Genomic DNA, 19,263 nt, shown 5'->3' with positions numbered 1-19,263 from the left:
TATTGGTCAGAGTATTGAGTACAGAAGTTGGGAGGTCATGTTGCGGCTGTACAGGACATTGGTTAGGCCACTGTTGGAATATTGCGTTCAATTCTGATCTTCCTATCGGAAGATGTTGTGAAACTTGAAAGGGTTCAGAAAAGATTTACAACGACGTTGCCAGGGTTGGAGGATGTGAGCTACAGGGAGAGGCTGAACAGGCTGGGGCTGTTTTATATACTGAATGAAACAATGACGTGTAATTTATTGAATGAATGAATGTGGTTCAATTCATTTAATTATTGACTGACATTTGATTGACTGAATGAAGGTAGGTTAATTCATTTAATGTAAATCTGACATTGGATAATTTGAATGAATAAATGTGGTTTGGTTTGGCATATCAATGAATGCAGTTTGTTCCACTGAATGAATGAATGAAGCTTGATCATTGAATGAATGAGTGGAATTCAAAATCATTGAATGAATAAGTTGTGCTTGACTCATTGCATGAATGAGAGGAGTTTGATTCATTGAATGAATAATTGCAGATTAATTCATTGAATGTCGTTTCATTAATTGAATAACTGAAAGAAGTTGGGTTCATTTAATGAATAAGTGTCTTTTGATTGTTTGCATGAAGGAAGGAAGTATGGTTCATTTCACGAATGAATAAAGTTTGATGTATTCAATGAACTAATGAAGTTTGATCTTTTGAATGAATGAATGCAATTGATTGTATAAATGCAATGTGACATTGAATGAGTGAATGAAGTTTAGTTCATTTAAAAAATGAATAAAGTTTGATGCCTTGAATAAATGAGCGCACTTTTAATGTACTAAATGAACGAATTCATTTGATTCATTGAATGAATGAATGTAGCTGGTTTCATTGAATAATTGAGTGGAGTTTCATTCATTGAATGACAAAAAGGAATCTGTTTCATTGATCGAATGAATGCTACTTGATTCATTGAATGATTTATTGCCTTTGACTCATTGAATGAATCGATGATGCTTTTTGTATTCATTTAATGAATGAAAGCAGTTTGATCTGTTGAAGGAATGAGTTTACTTTTCTATGCTGAATGAATGACGTAGATTCATTGAATTAATTAAGACAGTTTAATTGTTTTGATGTATGCCTCATGTTTGATTCACTGAATAAATGAATGTGGCTTGATTCATTGAGTGAATGAATGTCTCACAGTTAATGAAGTTTGGTTCATTTAATTAATGATTAAAGTTTGATGCATTGAATGAATCATAGATAGAAGAATACATCGCAGTACAGGCCCTTCGGCTCTTGATGTTGCGCCGATCCAAGCCCACCTAACCTACACTAGCCCACTATCCTCCATATGCCTATCCAATGCCCATAATGAGGGAGAGTCCACCACTGCTACTGGCAGGGTATTCCATGAACTCACGACTCGCTGAGTAAAGAACCTACCCCTAACATCTGTCCTATACCTACGCCCCCTTAATTTAAAGCTATGCCCCCTTGTAATAGCTGCCTCCATACGTGGAAAAAGATTCTCACTGTCAACCCTATCTAAACCCCTAATCATCTTGTACACCTCAATCAAGTCACCCCTAAACCTTGTTTTCTCCAATGAAAACAACCCCAGGTACCTCAGCCTTTCCTCATACGATCTTCCTACCATACCAGGCAACATCCTGGTAAACCTCCTCTGCACCCATTCTAGTGTCTCCACATCCTTCCTATAGTATGGCGACCAAAACTGCACACAATACTCCAGATGCGGCCGCACCAGAGTCTTATACAACTGCAACATGACTTCAGGACTCTGGAACCCAATTCCTCTACCAATAAAAGCCAGTATGCCATATGCCTTCTTCACCGCACTATTTACCTGGGTGGCAACTTTCAAAGATCTGTGTACATGGACACCAAGATCCCTCTGCTCATCCACACTACCAAGTATCCGACCATTAGCCCAGTACCCCATCTTTTTATTACTCTTACCAAAGTGAATCACCTCACACTTAGCTACATTGAACTCCATTTGCCACCTTTCTGCCCAGCTCTGCAGCTTATCTATATCCCACTGTAACCTGCCACATCCTTCCTCACTGTCTACAACCACTCCGACTTTCGTATCATCCGCAAACTTGCTCACCCAACCTTCTAACCCCTCCTCCAGGTCATTTATAAAAATGACAAATAGCAATGGTCCCAAAACAGATCCTTGCAGAACACCGCTAGTGACGGCACTCCAAGATGAACCTTTGCCATCAACTACTACCCTCTGTCTTCTTCCAGCCAGCCAACTCCTAATCCAAACCTCCAACTCACCCTCAATGTCATACCTCTGTATTTTTTGCAGTAGGTACCATGGGGAACCTTATCAAACGCCTTACTAAAATCCATATACACCACATCTACCGCTTTACCCTCATCCACCTCCTTAGTCACCTTCTCAAAGAATTCAATAAGGTTTGTGAGGCACGATCTGCCCTTCACAAAACCATGCTGACTATCCTTGATCACATTATTCCTATCCAGATGTTCATAAATCCTATCCCTTACAATTCTCTCTAAGACTTTGCCTACAACAGAAGTGAGACTCACCGGCCTATAGTTACTAGGGTTATCCCTACTCCCCTTCTTGAACGAGGGAACCACATTTGCTAGCCTCCAATCTTCTGGCACTACTCCTGTAGACAACAAGGACATAAAAATCAAGGCCAATGGCTCTGCAATCTCCTCCCTTGCTTCCCAGAGAATCCTAGGATAAATGCCATCAGGCCCAGGGGACGTATCAATTTTCACCCTTTCCAGAATTTCCAACACCTCTTCTCTGCATACCTCAAAGCCATCCATTCTACTTAATTGTGACTCAGTATTCACATCGACAACAATGTCCTGTTCCTGAGTGAATACTGACAAAAGTATTCATTCAGTGTCTCCCCAATCTCTTCAGCCTCCACACGCAACTTCCCACTACTATCCTTGACAGGACCTATTCCTAGCTTAGTCATTATTTTATTCCTGACATACCTATAGAAAGCCTTAGGGTTTTCCCTAATCCTACCAACTAAGGAACTTTCATGTCCCCTCCTTGGTGCTCTTTGCTTCAGGTCCTTCCTGGCTACGTTATAACTCTCAATCGCCCCAATTGAACCTTCACGCCTCATCTTTACATAGACCGCCCTCTTCCATTTAACAAGGGATTCCAATTCCTTATTAAACCACGGCTCCAGATATATACTTATCAAGGACACTCAATAGTTGCTCCTTGAACAAGCCCCACATATCAATTTCGCCCTTGCCTTGAAGCTTACTTTTCCAAGCCACACATCCTAAGTCATGCCTCACCGCATCATAATTTCCCTGCCCCCAGCTATAACTCTTGCCCTGTAGTGCACACTTATCCCTCTCCATCACTAGAGTAAAAGTCACCGAATTGTGGTCACTGTCCCCAAAGTGCTCACCTTCCTCTAATTCTAACACCTGGCCTGGTTCGTTACCCAGAACCAAATCCAGTATGGCCTCACCTCTTGTTGGCCTATCTACATATTGTGTCAGGAAACCCTCCTGCACACATTGGACAAACACTGACCCATCTAACGAACTTGAGCTATAGCTTTCCCAATCAATATCAGGAAAGTTAAAGTCCCCCATAACAACCACCCTATTACTTTCACTCTTCTCTTGAATCATCCTTGCAATCCTTTCTTCTACGATTCTAGGACTATTAGGAGGCCTGTAAAAGACTCCTAACAGGGTGAGCTCACCTTTCCTATTGCTAACCTCAGCCCAAACTACCTCAGATGGCGAGTCTTCATCCATCGTCCTTTCCACCGCTGTAATACTATCTTTGACAAGCAATGCCACACCTCCCCCTCTTTTACCCCCACCTCTGACCCTACTAAAACATTTAAAGCCTTGCACCTGCAACAGCCAATCCTGTCCCTGTTCTACCCATGTCTCCGTAATAGCCACAACATCGAAGTCCCAGGTACCAACCCACGCTGCAAGTTCACCTACCTTATTTCGTATACTTCTTGCATTGAAGTATACACACTTCAAGCCACTTTCCTGTTTACAGGCACCTTTGAAATTGATGCCATGTTCCTAACCTCCCTACACTCCAGGTTCTGCACCCTAAAGCTACAGTCTGGGTTCCCATGCCCCTGCAGAGTTAGTTTAACCCCCCCCCCCCCCCCCAAGAGCACTAGCAAACCTCCCACCAAGGATACTGGTGCCCCTCAGGTTCAGGTGCAGACCATCCTGTTTATAGAGGTCCAACCTTCCCCAGAAAGAACCCCAGTTATCCAAATACTGGAATCCCTCCCTCCTGCACCATCCCTGTAGCCACGCATTTAACTGTTCTCTCTCCCTATTCCTCGAATCTCTATCACGTGGCACGGGTAACAAACCAGAGACAACAACTCTGTTCGCTCTAACTCTGAGCTTCCAACCTTGCTCCCTGAAAGCCTGCCTACCTCCTCCTACCAATGTCATTGGTGCCAATGTGGACCAATTCTTCTCCTGCGCGTTTGTAAAGAGAAAAAACCTACCCAGCTTACGCTCTACTTGCTTCCGGGTCCCGGCTGACCCTCTGGTCTTCGTCACTTCCCCCTGCTGCTCCCACTCTTTCTGTGAAGAGAAAAAAACCCCACCGCTGCCCGCTACCGGTAAGTAATTTTAAAACAAACTGTCTTACCTTAGCTGCTGCTCGCACTCAAAGTGACCGTTGGCGTCGAAGGGTGAGTATTTATACCCACTGCTTTCCTTCCCGGCTGCCCCTCTGGTCTTCATCACTTCCCCCTGCTGCTCCCGCTCTTTCTGTGAAGAGAGAAAAAAAAACACCGCTGCCCGCTTTCGGTAAGTAATTTTAAAATAAACTGTCTTACCTTAGCTGCTGCTCGCACTCAAAGTTTGATGAAAAGAATGAGCTAATGACAATTGATTCATTGAATGTTTGAATGCAATTAGATTCATTGCGTGTACAGTTCAAAATACAGTTTGATTCATGCCTTTTATTAAAATGAGTACAATTTGATTCAGTTGACATATAAATGGAGCTCCACTAAATGCACTTTATTTATGTTTGATGTTTGATTCACTGAGTAAATAAATGCAGTTTGGCTCATTGTATGAATAAATGAATGTAGTTTGATTCATAGAATGAATGAATGAAGCTGGATTCATAGAATGAACAATTGAAGCTTGAAAAACATTGAATGTATTTTTGGGGCTTGGTTCATTCAATGAACGAATGAATTCATTCATGTATTGAATGCCCTTTGATATATGGAATGGATGAATGAAGCTTGATTCACTGAATCACTTGGGTGAGAATTGCCGATATTGTTTAATTCATTGACTGTAATGTATGATTGACATTTGATACACTGTAATTTACATCATTGCATGAATAAAGCTTGATTCTTTGAATGAATGAAGATTGAAACATTGAATGAAGAAGTGGAGTTTGATCCATTGAATAAATGAATGCATTGTGATTCATTGCATTAATAAGTGTTGTTTGTTACATTAAATGACAGAATGATGTAACGTTCACTTAATGAATGAATAAAGTTTGGTTGAATGACTGCAGTTTTATATACTGAATGAAACAATGACGTGTAATTTATTGAATGAATGAATGTGGTTCAATTCATTTTAGGTAGGTTAATTCATTTAATGTAAATTTGACATTGGATAACTTGAATGAATAAATGTGGTTTAGTTTGACATATCAATGAATGCAGTTTGTTTCATTGAATGAATGAATGAATGAAGCTTGATTCATTGAATGAATGAGTGGAGTTCAAAATCATTGAATGAATACGTTGTGATTGACTCATTTTATGAATGAGAGGAGTTTGATTCATTGAATGAATAATTGCAGATTGATTCATTGAATGTCATTTCATGAATTGAATAACTGAAAGAAGTTGAGTTCATTTAATGAATGAGTGTGTTTTGACTGTTTGCATGAAGGAAGGAACTATGGTTCATTTCAGGAATGCATGAAGTTCGAGGTATTCAATGACCGAATTAGGTTTGATCTTTTAAATGAATGAATGCAGTTTGAATGATTGTATAAATATCATGTGACATTGAATGAATTAATGAAGTTTAGTTCATTTAAATAATGAATGAAGTTTGATGCATTGAATGAATGAGCGCAGTATTAATGTACTAAATGAACGAGTGCAGTTTGATTCATTAAATGAATCTAGCTGGTATCATTGAATAATTGAGTGGAGTTTCATTCATTGAATGACAAAAAGCAATCTGTTTCATTGAACGAATGAACCAAACTGCATTTACCCATTCAGTGAATCAAACATCGATCTTAAATATAGTGCATTAAATAAAACTCCATTTGTGTGTCAACTGAGTCAAACTCCATTCATTTTTATAAAAGGCATGAATCGGACAACATTCAATCAATGAATCAAAAAGTATTTTTATACATGCATTCAAATTACATTCAAACATTCAATGAATCAATCGTCATTTGTTCATTCTTTTCACCAAACTGATGTGTTTCTTTCAAACTTTAATCATTAATTAAATGAACCAAATGTCATTAACTGAGTGACATTCATTCATTCAATGAATCAAGCCACATTCATTTATTCAGTGAATCAAACATGAGGCAAGCATCAAATCAATTAAACTTTCTTAATTCATTCAATGAATCTAAGTCATTCATTCAGCATAGAAAAGTTAACTCATTCGTTCAACAGATCAAACTGTTTTCATTCATTAAATGAAAAAAGACATCATGCCTTCATTCAATGAATTAAAGGCAATGAATTAATGAAGTAGCATTCATTCGTTCAATGAAACAGATTGCTTTTTGTCATTCAATGAATGAAACTCCACTCAATTATTCAATGATACCAGTTACATTCATTCAATGAATCAAACTTCATTCGTTCATTTAGTACATTAATACTGCGCTCATTCATTCAATGCATCAAACTTTATTTATTTTTTAAATGAACTAAACATCATTCATTCATTCTATATCACATGGCACTTATACAATCAATCAAACTGCATTCATTCATTCAAAGGATCAAACTTCATTCGTTCATTGAATACATCAAACTTAGTTCCTTGGTGAAATGAACCATGCTTCCTTCGCACATGCAAATAAGCAAATGACACTCATTCATTAAATGAACCCAATTTCTTTCAGTTATTCAAATAATGAAATGACATTCAATGAATCAAACTCCTCCCATTCATGCGATGAGTCAAGCACAACTCATTCATTCAATGATCAAGTTTCATTCATTCATTCAATGGAACAAACTGCATTCATTGACATGCCAAACCAAACCACATTTATTCATTCAAATTATCCAATGCCAGATTTACATTAAATGAATTAACCTACCTTCATTCAGTCAATCAAATGTCAGTCAATAATTAAATGAATTGAACCACATTCATTCATTCAATAAATTACACGTCATTGTTTCATTCAGTATATAAAACTGCAGTCATTAAACCATACTTTATTCATTCATTACGTGAACGTCACATTATTCTGTCATTTAATGTAACAAACAGCACTTATTAATGCAATGAATCACAATGAATCACAATCCATTTCTTCAATGGATCAAACTCCACTTCTTCATTTAATGTTTCAATCTTCATTCATTCAATGAATCAAGCTTTATTCATGCAATGACGTAAATTGCAGTGAATCAAATGTCAATCATACAGTCAATGAATTAAACAATATCGGTAATTCTCACACAAGTGATGCAGTGAATCAAGCTTCATTCATCCATTCCTTGTTTCAAAGGGCTTTCAATACATGAATGAATCAAACATCATTCGTTCTTTGAAAGAACCATGTCCCAAAAATACATTCAATGTTTCAAGCTTCAATTGTTCATTCTATGAATCCAGCTTCATTCATCCATTCTATGAATCAAACTGCATTCATTCTGCAGTTTTATATACTGAATGAAACAATGACGTGTAATTTATTGAATGAATGAATGTGGTTCAATACATTTAATTATTGACTGACATTTGTTTGACTGAATGAAGGTAGGTTAATTCATAACCCAAACTACATTTTCTTATTTAGTGAATCAAACATCAAACGTAATTAAAGTGCATTTAGTGGGGCTTCATTTATATGTCAAATGATTCAGACTGCAATCATTTTTATAAAAAGGCTTGAAACAAACAACATTTATTCAATGAATGAAACTGTATTTTTATACATGCAATGAATCTAATTGTATTCAAACATCAATGAATCAATCATCATTAGTTCATTCTTTTCATCTAATCGGTGTGATTCATTCGATGCATCAAACTTTAACCATTAATTAAATGAACCAAACTTCATTAACTGAGTGACATTCATTCATTAAATGAATCAAGCCACATTCATTCAATTCAGCGAATCAAAAATGAGGCATACGTCAAATCAATTAAACTGCCTTAATTCATTCAATGAATCGAAGTCATTCATTCAGCATAGAAAAGTAAGCTCATTCATTCAAGAGATCAAACTGCTTTCATTCATTAAATGAAAACAAAAAGCATAATGCCTTCATGCAATGAATCAAAGGCAATAAATCATTCAATGAATCAAGTAGCATTCATTCGTTCAATGAAACAGATTGCTTTTGTCATTCAATGAATGAAACTCCACTCAATTATTCAATGCAACCAGCTACATTCATTCATTCAATGAATCAAACTTCATTCGTTCATTTAGTACATTGAAACTGCGCTCATTCAAAAATGCATTCATTCAATGAATTGAACTACATTCAATTCATTCATTCAAACGTTATTCATTTTTTAAATGAACTAAACTTAATTCATTCAATGTCACATGGTACTTATACAATCAATCAAACTGCATTCATTCATTGAAAAGATCAAACTTCATTCGTTCATTGAATACATCAAACTTAATTCCTTGGTGAAATGAACCATGCTTCCTTTCCGCATGCAAATAAGCAAATTACATGGAACCCCACTAAGTGCACATTATTTACGTTCGATGTTTGATTCACTAAATAAATAAATGCAGTTTGGTTCATTGTATGAATGAATGAATCCAACTTGATTCATCGAATGGAAGAATGAAGCTGGATTCATGGAATGAACAATTGAGGCTTGAAACATTGAATGTATTTTTGGGGCTTGGTTCTTTCAATGAACGAATGCTGTTTGATTCATTCATGTATTGAAAGCCCTTTGATACATGGAATGGATGAATGAAGCTTGATTCACTGCACCACTTGTGTGAGAAATACCGATATTGTTTAATTCATTGACTGTAATGTATGATTGACGTTTGATTCACTGCTATTTACCTCATTGCATGAATAAAGCTTGATTCATTGAATGAATGAAGATTGAAACATTAACTGAAGAAGTGGAGTCTGATCCATTGAATAAATGAAGGCATTGTGATTCATTGTATTAATAAGTGCTGTTTGTTACTTTAAATGACAGAATTATGTGACGTTCACGTCATGAATGAATGCATGTTGAATGCATTATGTTGAATGACTGCATGTTTTATATACTGAATGAAACAATGACGTGTAATTTATTGAAAGAATGAATATGGTTCAATTCATTTAATTATTGACTGACATTTGATTGACTGAATGAAGGTAGGTTAATTCATTGAATGTAAATCTGACATTGGATAGTTTGAATGAATAAATGTGGTTTGGTTTGGCATATCAATGAATGCAGTTTGTTCCATTGAATGAATGAATGAAGCTTGATCATTGAATGAATGAGTGGAATTCAAAATCATTGAATGAATAAGTTGTGTTTGACCCATTGCATGTTTGAGAGGAATTTGATTCGTTGAATGAATAATTGCAGAATGATTCATTGAATGTCATTTCATTAATTGAATAACTGAAAGAAGTTGGTTTCATTTAATGAATGAGTGTCATTCGACTGTTTGCATGAAGGAAGGATGTATGGTTCATTTCACGAAGGAATTAAGTTTGATGTATTCAATGAACGAATGAAGTTTGATCCTTTGAATGAATGAATGCAGTTTGATTGATTGTATAAATGCCATGTGACATTGAATGAATTAAGTTTAGTTCATTTAAAAAATGAATAACGTTTGATGCATTGAATGAATGCATTTTTGAATGAGAGCAGTTTTAATGTACTAAATGAAAGAATGAATGGAGCTGGTTTCATTGAATAATTGAGTGGAGTTTCATTCAAGCTTCATTCATCCATTCCATGTATCAAAGGGCTTTCAATACATGAAAGAATCAAACAGCATTCGTTCGTTGAAAAAACCATGTCCCAAAAATACATTCAATGTTTCAAACATCAATTGTTCATTCTATGAATCCAGCTTCATTCATCCATTCTATGAATCAAACTGCATTCATTCATTCATACAATGAACCAAACTGCATTTATTTATTTAGTGAATCAAACATCGAACGTAAGTAAAGTGCATTTAGTTTAGTTCATTTTATTAAGTTTAGTTCATTTAAAAAATGAATAACGTTTGATGCAGTGAATGAATGCATTTTTGAATGAGCGCAGTTTTAATGTACTAAATGAACGAATGAAGTTTGATTCATTGAATGAATGAATGTAGCTGGTTTCATTGAATAATCGAGTGAAGTTTCATTCATTGAATGACAAAAAGCAATCTGTTTCATTGAACGAATGAATGTTACTTGATTCATTGAATGATATATTGCCTTTGATTCATTGCATGAAGGCATTATGCTTTTTGTTTTCATTTAATGAATGAAAGCAGTTGGATCTGTTGAATGAATGAGCATACTTTTCTATGCTGAATGAATGACTTCGATTCATTGAATGAATTAAGGCAGTTTAATTGATTTGACGTATGCCTCATTTTTGATTCGCTGAATGAATAAATGTGGTTTGATTCATTTAATGAATGAATGCCACTCAGTTAATGAAGTTTGGTCCGTTGAATTAATGGTTAAAGCTTGATGCATCGAATGAATCACACCAGTTAGATGAAAAGAATGAACTAATGACGATTGATTCATTGAATGTTTGAATACAATTAGATTCATTGCATGTATAAAAATACAGTTTCATTGAATGAATGTAGTTTGTTTCATGCCTTTTTAGAAACTGAATGCAGTTTGAATCATTTGACATGTAAATGGAGCCCCACTAAGTGCACTTTATTTACGTTCGATGTTTGATTCACTAAATAAACAAATGCAGTTTGGTTCATTCAATGAATGAATGAATGCAGTTTGATTCATAATGAACAATTGAAGCTTGAATCATTGAATGTATTTTTGGGGCTTGGTTCTTTCAATGAACGAATGCTGTTTGATTCATTCATGTATTGAAATCCCTTTGATACATGGAATGGATGAATGATGCTTGATGAATGAATCCCTTGTGTGAGAATTACCGATATTGTTTAAATCATTGATTGTAATGTATGATTGACATTTGATTCACTGTAATTTACGTCATTGCATGAATAAAGCTTGATTCATTGAATGAATGAAGATTGAAAACATTAAATGAAGAAGTGGAGTTTGATCCATTGAATAAATGAATGCATTGTGATTCATTGCATTAATAAGAGCTGATTGTTACTTTAAATGACAGAATTATGTGACGTTCATGTCATGAATGAATGCATGTTGAATGCATTTTGTTGAATGACTGCATGTTTTATATACTGAATGAAACAATGACGTGTAATTTATTGAATGAATGAATGTGGTTCAATTCATTTAATTATTGACTGACATGTGATTGACTGAATGAAGGTAGGTTAATTCATTGAATGTAAATCTGACATTGGATAGTTTGAATGAATAAATGTGGTTTGGTTTGGCATATCAATGAATGCAGTTTGTTCCATTGAATGAATGAATGAATGAAGCTTGATCATTGAATGAATGAGTGGAATTCAAAATTATTGAATGAATAAGTTGTGCTTGACCCATTGCATGTTTGAGAGGAATTTGATTCGTTGAATGAATAATTGCAGAATGATTCATTGAATGTCATTTCATTAATTGAATAACTGAAAGAAGTTGGGTTCATTTAATGAATGAGTGTCATTCGACTGTTTGCATGAAGGAAGGACGTATGGTTCATTTCACGAAGGAATTAAGTTTGATGTATTCAATGAACGAATGAAGTTTGATCCTTTGAATGAATGAATGCAGTTTGATTGATTGTATAAATGCCATGTGACATTGAATGAATTAAGTTTAGTTCATTTAAAAAATGAATAACGTTTGATGCATTGAATGAATGCATTTTTGAATGAGAGCAGTTTTAATGTACTAAATGAAAGAATGAATGGAGCTGGTTTCATTGAATAATTGAGTGGAGTTTCATTCAAGCTTCATTCATCCATTCCATGTATCAAAGGGCTTTCAATACATGAAAGAATCAAACAGCATTCGTTCGTTGAAAGAACCATGTCCCAAAAATACATTCAATGTTTCAAACATCAATTGTTCATTCTATGAATCCAGCTTCATTCATCCATTCTATGAATCAAACTGCATTCATTCATTCATACAATGAACCAAACTGCATTTATTTATTTAGTGAATCAAACATCGAACGTAAGTAAAGTGCATTTAGTTTAGTTCATTTTATTAAGTTTAGTTCATTTAAAAAATGAATAACGTTTGATGCAGTGAATGAATGCATTTTTGAATGAGCGCAGTTTTAATGTACTAAATGAACGAATGAAGTTTGATTCATTGAATGAATGAATGTAGCTGGTTTCATTGAATAATCGAGTGGAGTTTCATTCATTGAATGACAAAAAGCAATCTGTTTCATTGATCGAATGAATGTTACTTGATTCATTGAATGATTTATTGCCTTTGATTCATTGCATGAAGGCATTATGCTTTTTGTTTTCATTTAATGAATGAAAGCAGTTGGATCTGTTGAATGAATGAGCATACTTTTCTATGCTGAATGAATGACTTCGATTCATTGAATGAATTAAGGCAGTTTAATTGATTTGACGTATGCCTCATTTTTGATTCGCTGAATGAATAAATGTGGTTTGATTCATTTAATGAATGAATGTCACTCAGTTAATGAAGTTTGGTCCGTTTAATTAATGGTTAAAGCTTGATGCATCGAATGAATGACACCAGTTAGATGAAAAGAATGAACTAATGACGATTGATTCATTGAATGTTTGAATACAATTAGATTCTTTGCATGTATAAAAATACAGTTTCATTGAATGAATGTTGTTTGTTTCAAGCCTTTTTATAAAAATGAATGCAGTTTGAATCATTTGAAATGTAAATGGAGCCCCACTAAGTGCACTTCATTTACGTTCGATGTTTGATTCACTAAATAAACAATGTATGAATGAATGAATGCAGTTTGATTCATAATGAACAATTGAAGCTTGAATCATTGAATGTATTTTTGGGGCTTGGTTGTTTCAATATACGAATGCTATTTGATTCATTCATGTATTGAAAGCCCTTTGATACATGGAATGGATAAATGAAGCTTGATTCACTGAATCCCTTGTGTGAGAATTACCGATATTGTTTAATTCATTGATTGTAATGTATGATTGACATTTGATTCACTGTAATTTACATCATTGCATTGAATGAATGAAGATTGAAAACATTAAATGAAGAAGTGGAGTTTGATCCATTGAATAAATGAATGCATTGTGATTCATTGCATTAATAAGTGCTATTTGTTACATTAAATGACGTTCACTTAATGAATGAATAAAGTTTGGTTGAATGACTGCAGTTTTATATACTGAATAAAACAATGACGTGTAATTTATTGAATGAATGAAAGTGGTTCAATTCATTTAATTATTAACTGACATTAGATTGACTGAATGAAGGTAGGTTAATTCATTTAATGTAAATCTGACGTTGGATAATTTGAATGAATAAATGTGGTTTGGTTTGGCATATCAATGAATGCAGTTTGTTCCATTGAATGAATGAATGAAGCTTGATCATTGAATGAATGAGTGGAAAATCATTGAATGAGTAAGTTGTGCTTGACTCACTGCATGAATGAGAAAACTTTGATTCATTGAATGTCATTTCATTAATTGAATGACTGAAAGAAGATGGGTTCATTTGCTTGTTTGCATGAAGGAATTAAGTTTGATGTATTCAATGAACGAACGAACTTTGATCCTTTGAATGAATGAATGCAGTTTGATTGATTGTATAAGTGCCATGTGACATAGAATGAATTAAGTTTAGTTCATTTAAAAAATGAATAACGTTTGATGCATTGAATGAATGAGCGCAGTTTTAATGTATTAAATGAACGTATGAAGTTTGATTCATTGAATGAATGAATGTAGCTGGTTTCATTGAATATTTGAGTGGAGTTTCATTCATTGAATGACAAAAAATCAATCTGTTTCATTGAACGAATGAATGTTACTTGATTCATTGAATGAGTTAGTGCGTTTAATTCATTGCTTGAAGGCATTATGCTTTTTGTTTTCATTTAATGAATGAAAACAGTTGGATCTGATGAATGAATGAGCATACTTTTCTATGCTGAATGAATGACTTCGATTCATTGAATGAATCAAGGCAGTTTAATTGATTTGACGTATGCCTCATTTTTGATTCGCAGAATGAATAAATGTGGTTTGATTCATTTAATGAATGAATGTCACTCAGTTAATGAAGTTTGGTCCGTTTAGTTAATGGTTAAAGTTTGGTGCATCAAATGAATCACACCAGTAAGATGAAAAGAATGAACTAATGACGATTGATTCATTGAATGTTTGAATACAATCAGATTCTTTGCATGTATAAAAATACAGTTTCATTGAATGAATGTTGTTTGTTTCATGCCTTTTAATAAAAATGAATGCAGTTTGAATCATTTGACATGTACATGGAACCCCACTAAGTGCACATTATTTACGTTCGATGTTTGATTCACGAAATAAATAAATGCAGTTTGGTTCATTGTATGAATGAATGAATCCAACTTGATTCATAGAATGGAAGAATGAAGCTGGATTCATGGAATGAACAATTGAGGCTTGAAACATTGAATGTATTTTTGGGGCTTGGTTCTTTCAATGAACGAATGCTGTTTGATTCTTTCATGTATTGAAAGCCCTTTGAGACATGGAATGGATGAATGAAGCTTGATTTACTGAATCCCTTGTGTGAGAATTACCGATATTGTTTAATTCATTGATTGTAATGTATGATTGACATTTGATTCACTGTAATTTACATCATTGCACGAATAAAGCTTGATTCATTGAATGATTGAAGATTGAAAACATTGAATGAAGAAGTGGAGTTTGATCCATTGAGTAAATGAATGCATTGTGATTCATTGTATGTATAAAAACACAGTTTCATTGAATGAATGTTGTTTGATTCATGCCTTTTAATAAAAATGATTGCAGTTTGAATCATTTGACATGTAAATGGAGCCCCACTAAGTGCACTTCATTTACTTTCGATGTTTGATTCACTAAATAAACAATGTATGAATGAATGAATGCAGTTTGATTCATAATGAACATTTGAAGCTTGAATCATTGAATGTATTTTTGGGGCTTGGTTGGTTCAATATACGAATGATTCATTCATGTATTGAAAGCCCTTTGGTACATGGAATGGATAAATGAAGCTTGATTCACTGAATCCCTTGTGTGAGAATTACCGATATTGTTTAATTCATTGATTGTAATGTATGATTGACATTTGATTCACTGTAATTTACATCATTGCATTGAATGAATGAAGATTGAAAACATTAAATGAAGAAGTGGAGTTTGATCCATTGAATAAATGAATGCATTGTGCTTCATTGCATTAATAAGTGCTATTTGTTACATTAAATGACAGAATAATATGACGTTCACTTAATGAATGAATAAAGTTTGGTTGAATGACTGCAGTTTTATTAACTGAATAAAACAATGACGTGTAATTTATTGAATGAATGAATGTGGTTCAATTCATTTAATTATTGACTGACATTTGATTTACTGAATGAAGGTAGGTTAATTCATTAAACGTAAATCTGACATTGGATAATTCGAATGAATAAAATGTGGTTTGGTTTGGCATATCAATGAATGCCGTTTGTTCCATTGAATGAATGAATGAAGCTTGATCATTGAAAGAATGAGTGGAAAATCATTGAATGAGTAAGTTGTGCTTGACTCACTGCATGAATGAGAGGAATTTGATTCATTGAATGTCATTTCATTAATTGAATAACTGAAAGAAGATGGGTTCATTTGCTTGTTTGCATGAAGGAATTAAGTTTGATGTATTCAATGAACGAATGACGTTTGATCCTTTGAATGAATGAATGCAGTTTGATTGATTGTATAAGTGCCATGTGACATAGAATGATTTAAGTTTAGTTCATTTAAAAAATGAATAACGTTTGATGCATTGAATGAATGAGCGCCGTTTTAATGTACTAAATGAACGAATGAACTTTGATTCATTAAATGAATGAATGTTGCTGGCTTCATTGAATATTTGAGTGGAGTTTCATTCATTGAATGAGAAAAAGCAATCTGTTTCATTGAACGAATGAATGCTACTTGATTCATTGAATGATTTAGTGCCTTTGATTCATTGCATGAAGGCATTATGCTTTTTTGTTTTCATTTAATGAATGAAAGCAGTTGGATCTGTTGAATGAATGAGCTTACTTTTCTATTCTGAATGAATGTCTTACATTCATTGAATGAATTAAGGCAGATTACGTGATTTGACATATGCCTCATTTCTGATTCGCTGCATGTATAAATATGGTTTGATTCATTTAATGAATGAATGTCACTCAGTTAATGAAGTTTGGTCCGTTTAATTAATGGTTAAAGTTTGATGCATCGAATGAATCACACCAGTTAGATGAAAAGAATGAACTAATGACGATTGATTCATTGAATGTTTGAATACAATTAGATTCTTTGCATGTATAAAAATACAGTTTCATTGAATGAATGTTGTTTGTTTCATGCCTTTTAATAAAAATGAATGCAGTTTGAATCATTTGACATGAAAATGGAACCCCACTAAGTGCACATTATTTACGTTCGATGTTTGATTCTCTAAATAAATAAATGCAGTTTGGTTCATTGTATGAATGAATGAATCCAACTTGATTCATAGAATGGAAGAATGAAGCTGGATTCATGGAATGAACAATTGAGGCTTGAAACATTGAATGTATTTTTGGGGCTTGGTTCTTTCAATGAACGAATGCTGTTTGATTCTTTCATGTATTGAAAGCCCTTTGATACATGGAATGGATGAATGAAGCTTGATTCACTGAATCCCTTGTGTGAGAATTACCGATATTGTTGAATTCATTGATTGTAATGTATGATTGACAATTGATTCACTGTAATTTACATCATTGCATGAAAAAAGCTTGATTCATTGAATGAATGAAGATTGAAAACATTGAATGAAGAAGTGGAGTTTGATCCATTGAATAAATGAATGCATTGTGATTCATTGCATTAATAAGTGCTGTTTGTTACATTAAATGACAGAATAATGTGACGTTCACGTAATGAATGAATAAACTTTGGTTGAATGACTGCAGTTTTATATTCTGAATGAAACAATGACGTGTAATTTATTGAATGAATGAATGTGGTTCAATTCATTTAATTATTGACTGACATTTGATTGACTGAATGAAGGTAGGTTAATTCATTTAATGTAAATCTGGCATTGGATAATTTGAATGAATAAATGTGGTTTGGTTTGGCATATCAATGAATGCCGTTTGTTCCATTGAATGAATGAATGAAGCTTGATCATTGAAAGAATGAGAGGAAAATCATTGAATGAGTAAGTTGTGCTTGACTCACTGCATGAATGAGAGGAATTTGATTCATTGAATGTCATTTCATTAATTGAATAACTGAAAGAAGATGGGTTCATTTGCTTGTTTGCATGAAGGAATTAAGTTTGATGTATTCAATGAACGAACGCAGTTTGATCCTTTGAATGAATGAATGCAGTTTGATTGATTGTATAAGTGCCATGTGACATAGAATGAATTAAGTTTAGTTCATTTAAAAAATGAATAACGTTTGATGCATTGAATGAATGAGCGCAGTTATAGTGTATTAAATGAACGTATGAAGTTTGATTCATTGAATGAATGAATGTAGCTGGTTTCATTGAATATTTGAGTGGAGTTTCATTCATTGAATGACAAAAAGCAATCTGTTTCATTGAACGAATGAATGTTACTTGATTCATTGAATGATTTAGTGCCTTTGATTCATTGCTTGAAGGCATTATGCTTTTTGTTTTCATTTAATGAATGAAAGCAGTTGGATCTGATGAATGAATGAGCATACTTTTCTATGCTGAATGAACGACTTCGATTCATTGAATGAATCAAGGCAGTTTAATTGATTTGACGTATGCCTCATTTTTGATTCGCAGAATGAATAAATGTGGTTTGATTCATTTAATGAATGAATGTCACTCAGTTAATGAAGTTTGGTCCGTTTAGTTAATGGTTAAAGTTTGATGCATCGAATGAATCACACCAGTTAGATGAAAAGAATGAACTAATGACGATTGATTCATTGAATGTTTGAATACAATCAGATTCTTTGCATGTATAAAAATACAGTTTCATTGAATGAATGTTGTTTGTTTCATGTCTTTTTATAAAAATGAATGCAGTTTGAATCATTTGACATGTACATGGAACCCCACTAAGTGCACATTATTTACGTTCGATGTTTGATTCACTAAATAAATAAATGCAGTTTGGTTCATTGTATGAATGAATGAATCCAACTTGATTCATAGAATGGAAGAATGAAGCTGGATTCATGGAATGAACAATTGAGGCTTGAAACATTGAATGTATTTTTGGGGCTTGGTTCTTTCAATGAACGAATGCTGTTTGATTCTTTCATGTATTGAAAGCCCTTTGAGACATGGAATGGATGAATGAAGCTTGATTTACTGAATCCCTTGTGTTACCGATATTGTTGAATTCATTGATTGTAATGTATGATTGACATTTGATTCACTGTAATTTACATCATTGCATGAATAAAGCTTGATTCTTGAATGAATGAAGATTGAAAACATTGAATGAAGAAGTGGAGTTTGATCCATTGAGTAAATGAATGCATTGTGATTCATTGTATTAATAAGTGCTATTTGTTACATTAAATGACAGAATAATATGACGTTCACTTCATGAATGAATAAAGTTTGGTTGAATGACTGCAGTTTTATTAA

Source organism: Chiloscyllium plagiosum, unplaced genomic scaffold (genome assembly GCF_037043375.1).
Source record: "Chiloscyllium plagiosum isolate Xiang-an unplaced genomic scaffold, Cpla_swu_hap1 HiC_scaffold_3, whole genome shotgun sequence".
NCBI classification, from domain to species: Eukaryota; Metazoa; Chordata; class Chondrichthyes; order Orectolobiformes; family Hemiscylliidae; genus Chiloscyllium; species Chiloscyllium plagiosum.
Note: the sequence above shows the minus strand (reverse complement) of the source record.